Source organism: Ovis canadensis, chromosome 3, assembly GCF_042477335.2.
Source record: "Ovis canadensis isolate MfBH-ARS-UI-01 breed Bighorn chromosome 3, ARS-UI_OviCan_v2, whole genome shotgun sequence".
Lineage (NCBI taxonomy): Eukaryota > Metazoa > Chordata > Mammalia > Artiodactyla > Bovidae > Ovis > Ovis canadensis.
In genome coordinates, this window is record NC_091247.1 from 126,491,991 (window position 1) to 126,497,990 (window position 6,000).

Consider the following 6,000-nt stretch of genomic DNA (forward strand, 5'->3'; position numbering starts at 1 on the left):
CTGCAAATGTAGTTTGATAAAATGCGAGAATTAATATTTGATATAAAAACATAACTAATGATTTTGTCAGAAGTTCCTAGAAAGCATGACCACAATAAATCATGAGATGCTCAATATTAAAGTTATTTTATGTTTCCAGTGAGAAAATATTATTTTGTGTTATATTTACATACAATTTTAACTTCTTTTAAATACTCTTTAATGTATTTGTTTAATTCCAATTTTTCCAATTATGCTATGAGCCAAGGGCTAGAATCATACTTAGCTTTTCTGCTGTGGCATATAAGTGTCTGATTTACACTTGTTTGTTATTTAGTCATTATGTCCAACTCTCTTGTGACCCCCTGAACTGTAGCCTACCAGGCTCCTCTGTCCAAGAGATTTCCCAGGCAAGAATACTGGAATGGGTTGCCATTTCCTTCTCCAGGAGATCTTCCCAACCCAGGAATTGAACCCATGTCTTCTGCATTGGCAGGTAGACTCTTTACCACTGAGCCACCAGAGAAACCTCTGACATGTACTAGGTACTTGCTAAATGTTGGTTGGTTAGTGACTAAATCTTTTAAAAATTGAAAACAAAGAGAGCTTGCACTTTTAACATCCCATCTTATAATTTATAAATTTTATAAATTTATCACTTGGTGACAAAAGTTCTTCCTAACACAGAAATTGGGTTATTTCATACCCCTATTTATATGTAAAAATGTTATCTCTTTATTCAGAGATATCTGAATCTCCCTTTATCCGATCTTTATCCTCCACAATATTTTCCCCCACACTTCCTTGCCTCTCTATTTCCGCTGTTATTACCTTGGCTTACAATTTTATCCTCCTACTGATATCTTACAAAACTTCATGGTACAACTTATTATATCACTCAAAACTGCCAGCCAGCTCAAAACTGCAACCTTGAATAGTGAAAAAATCACACCATTTAAGATATTCTGACTATGTTATGATCCAGAGACTAACTGAAGAGGAAATGGGCTTAAGAAATATTCCTTTATTTTTGTTGTCTCAGTTCTAATGAAGACATCTACAGTACCTTTTGTTCAAGCATCAATGATTAGTAAACCCTATGTTGCATCCCTCTGAAATTAGGGACTATGGAAACAGGGGAGCCAAAGATCATAGCCGAGGCAGAGTTCTGATAGGCAGTTACACTACTGCATAAATTCTCTGTTTGAAGATCTGATTTCTGATACATACACAGGACTAGTCAAGTAATGGAACTAGTCAAAGACAAGAACTAGTCAAGACAAGAACTAGTCAAATCATTCACAGCTTATCAACAGCCTTCATAACTGGAGCCATAGATCCTGAATGGTAAAGGCTGTTACTAAGCTGTGCAAATCTTATGATTTGCTCATTTATGTGTTCTTAATCACAAGAATTGCCGTCTTTTTACTTCACTATGGCTTTTTTTCTATTCTTTTCAGCTTCTTTAAATTTTGTGCTTTCTACTTTAAAAAATGTTTCCTTTTGCATTATGTTGGGTCCTCTTTCACTGAAATGCTATCACAACTTTGTTTAATATGTAATACAAAGACATGTCTTGACAAAATATCTTGAGAGTCACAGAATTAAGTGGTTAAGAGAATGTGTTTTGTAGTCATACAGACCTTGCATAAATTTTGCAATGACACTTTCCTGCTATGAATGGATGAATTTCTTAACTGCTCTGAGTCCCAATTTTCTCCACAGAAATCTGAGGATAGTAGATATACATACCTGATAGCTTTGTTGCCAAAAGCTGCTGAAAATTCTTTGTACAAAATGGCGATTCAAAAAAAAAAAAAAATAGGGATTCATCATCATGGGGATATGGTCTGGTATCATGGGCACCGAACAAGGCTATGCTCCTAGCAGCATGACTAATATGATCACTCATCTGTTTTAATAATCAACACCATTAACTCTATATTGGCAATAAAATTAAACATTATTAATCTGATTCATATCATTGGTGTAAAGATTAGGAAAGAGCAAAAGCTAATAGTTTAATCTGAATATTTTTATTATCACACAGTTATATTATTTTTAGTTATAATAATTTGTTGAGTCAGGTGCTGATAATTTTGATTTACTAGCCCCAAGAATCATGAGAAATAAACTTCCATTGTTTAAGCTAAGTGTAGAACACAAAATGGAAAAAGATGAGGTCTTTATATAGGGAATTTTCACATGCCATTGTCTTAAATATGATGTGGCTTCAAACATGGAGGGATAAATACAGGAATTAGTGCCCAGGAAATAATAAACAAAAATCCAATAATAAATGCTTACATCTAGTAGTAATGGATGCATGAGTTAAAAAGGGGAGCAAGATGATAATGACAGCATTATCTTGGAAACAACTAGCTCATTTTAGGTGACCAATTCTCAGGAAATCACCCTATTCTATTTCATAATTAACATTCATGTTCTATATCTCCTCTAAAAGTTTCAAATATTATACACAATTCTAAAAACAATAGGAAGTTGCTGATTAAATATTATTTTCTAATTACTATGTCAATGTGAAATATATGAGGTATTTTACATTTGAAGGGAAAAAAAACCATAAATCTTGATCTCAAGGAATATTTTTCCTTGGAAGTCTCTACCTGCAAACACACAGAAGATCTTTAAAATTAATCTGAGTGATATCCCTGCTATGTGATAAAGTCTGCAAAACTGTCACTCTCCTCTTCTTTCAACTTACATCTGAAACTGAATTTTCTGACTATTCATCACCATGAATTTATTCCTGTCACTGGATTTTAGTCGTATTTTTATTCCCATGCTCACTATTAGCTGTTTTTTTTTTTTTTTAATTTAAACACAGTAACATAATAATTACCTGAGCAGAAAGGCAACTAAATGGTATCATGCCCTTTTTTTGTCACAACAAGTTATGCATTGCTTTTGGTTTAGATGTAAAACTTGGCACATACAGGCAAACAAAGAACAAAGAAGCATGTTGTTGGAATCAGTTTTACATTGGCCTCTAAGGATGGTCTTTGAGGTATAAGCTTATAGAAAGCTTTCTTACTGAGAGTTTTACGCATTCCCTCCTGCTGTTTTATCCCCTCCATTGGCTTATACACTAGAATCATTGTGGAGTTCTATTTACAGAAATTCAGTTGTGTTATTAGGCTCAAACCATGACTCTTTCATATTTGAAATGCTGCATTTATTTCCACAATAAGCTATTTACATCAAAATCTATAAAATTAAAGAAAAGTTATTTAGAGGTTTCAAATGACTCAATGTAGTAGGAATCCTGAACCACATTAAACTGTTACAAGTTGGTCAGGTTTGCATCTCTTCTCATCTCAGTGACTTGCTTCTGCATGGAGTGTCTCTAAAGAACAGAAAGACACCACGTAAACAGATGTGAGAAAGTGTGAGTTTGGATAGAATGAAGACATATCACAAGAAATATGGGCAAGATGCCCAGCATTCTGCAGAAACACCTGAATTCTGTTTTCTTTGCAATATGTAAAGTTTCCATGTCCAGTGGATTCCCTTATGATTTAAACTTAAGTAGAATATAAGAACTATTCCAGTTAGTTTGATGGCTTTCCTATTGTGTCTGTAAGCTTCGTGAGGTCAGAAACTGTATTAGTTTTTCCTGATCTATTTTGTCATAACAAATACTCCCCAAATTTCACTGGCTTAAAAAAAAAAGTTTTTTATTTGTTCACACTGTATGCAAGCTGTGTATCAGCTGAGGCTCTGTTCCACATGTATTCATTCTGGAATCCAAACGGAACAAGCAACCACTATCTGCGTCATGTCATTCTCACTGCACAGAGAAAGGAAATAATGGTAAAAACTGCATGGTTCTTAACATCTCTTCTTGGCAATGACAAACATCACTTTTCCTTCTATGCCATTGGTCACAGCCAAGAACATGGGCAACCTTGATGTCACTTAAAATAAGAAATGATATTTTCCTACTTAGATGTACACTGAAAATCATATGAGAATGAGTAAGGATTATATTCCTCTTAGAGGAAGTTGTTGTTCAGTTGCTAAGTCATGTCTGACTCTTTTGTGACACCATGGGCTGTGGCCCACCAGGCTCCTCTGTCCATGGGATTTCCCTGGAGTGGGTTGCCATTTCCTTCTCCAGAAGACCTTCAAACCCACATCTCTTGCACTGGCAGGCAGATTCTTCACTGCTGAGCCACCAGGGAAACCCTCTTAGAAGGAGGGCATCAAATAACTAGAAATAATAATATGATCTAACAAAACTTAGTTTGGCATTCACTACTACATGCCTTGAATCTAGGACAGTTTCTGTCATTTTTGTTGTTGTTTAGTTGCTAAGTCATGTCTGACTCTTTTGTGACTCTATGTGACCCCATGAGGCTTCCCTGTCCATGGAATGTCCCAAACAAGGATACTGGAGTGGATTGCCATTTTTACCTCCAGGGCATCTTCCCAACCCAGAAATCAAACCTGTATTGCCTGACTTGGCAGGCAGATTCTTTATCACTGAGTCCCCAGGGAAGCCCTTCAGTCTTCTAATAGCACTGTTACTGAACTCGGGTTTGGCTGCTCACTGCTTAAACACCAATACTCTAGAGACAAGTGTTGGCAGGGAAAGAAAGATTACTTTATTTAACAGGCTTACAACTGGGATGAAGGTGGACTCCTGTCCAAAAGTCAGCTCCCAGCGGTAGATCAAAGGGGAAGAGCTTTTAAGCAGAGTTTCAAAGGTGTACACACGGAGGGAGGGGACTATGTATAGAACAGCATAGTTAGCTTAGATGAACTGTTCATCTTGCAGTTGTTCATGTGGTGGTCTGCTTAGTTTCATCTTGATTGTTTTAAGTACAGTTAATCTTTAGTCCCAGGTTGATTTTTCCCATTTTCATGAAGCCAATTGTTGGAATTGTGCAAGATGGAGCAGCTCATGTCATGACTACTATCTGAGCATCATGTAGTTAACTTCTTCCAATTGGTTAGAACCTTGGTATCTACAAAACAAACGATATGGGTCGTATGGGTATCTGAGCTATATCCTTTGGTTTACAGATAGTCCTTGAAGAGGAACTAAAGCTCCCTGACTTTGTTTAATGGATGAACTATTATTATTTTGTCCTATTTGAATGTGTGTGCGTGTGTGTGTGTGTGTGTGTTAGTTGCTCAGTTGTGTCCAACTCTTTGTGACCCCGATGGACTGGAGCCCACCAGGCTCCTTTGCCCATGGGATTCTCCAGGCAAAACTACTGGAGTGCATTGCCATTTCCTTCTATTTGAATATTTCCCTTCATTTCTGGATTTTTTTTTCATTTTTCTAATTAAATTATTTATTTATTTATTTGTTTATTTATTTATTTATTGGAACTAGGGAAAGGCCTAGGAAGCTTAAGTTATTCTACAAACAAGAGTCAGGTGGAGAACATGAGGAGGTGGGGGGCTATCCCAGGAAGGCCTCATAGGGTCCTTCTCGGTTTCAGCACTTCATTCATTTACTAGGTATTCAGACATTAATTTATGAACTTGACAATATATGCCTGGAATACACTAGATGTTAAGGATATTGTATTGAAGAAACATTAATTCCTGGAATCATAAGAACAATACAGAGATCCTGTTTCAAGTGTATTATAGGGAGAGAGAATACCAGGTGCTTGAATGAGTTTGAGGAACAGCAAGGAGACTAGGAAAGTTAGAGCTGAAGCAGACAAAGGGGACGTGGTAAGAGATGCAGTCAGGAAAATATCTGTTCACCAAAATTTGCAGCAAAGATAGACCTTTACACATACACATTTTTTTCCCTATGAGTAGGAAATCATTGGAAGACTTTGAGGAGTGACATGATCTGACTTACATTTTAAGGATCATTCTGGATGCAATGCAGAATAACGTGGTTGGGTGGGAGAAGGGAAACTTGTTATGAATCTGTAATGAAGTAGATGAAAGATGGCAATGATTCATGCCATGGGGAAGAAGTGCTGGTGGGAAGAAATGGTTTGATTCCAGATATATTTTAAAGCTAAAACC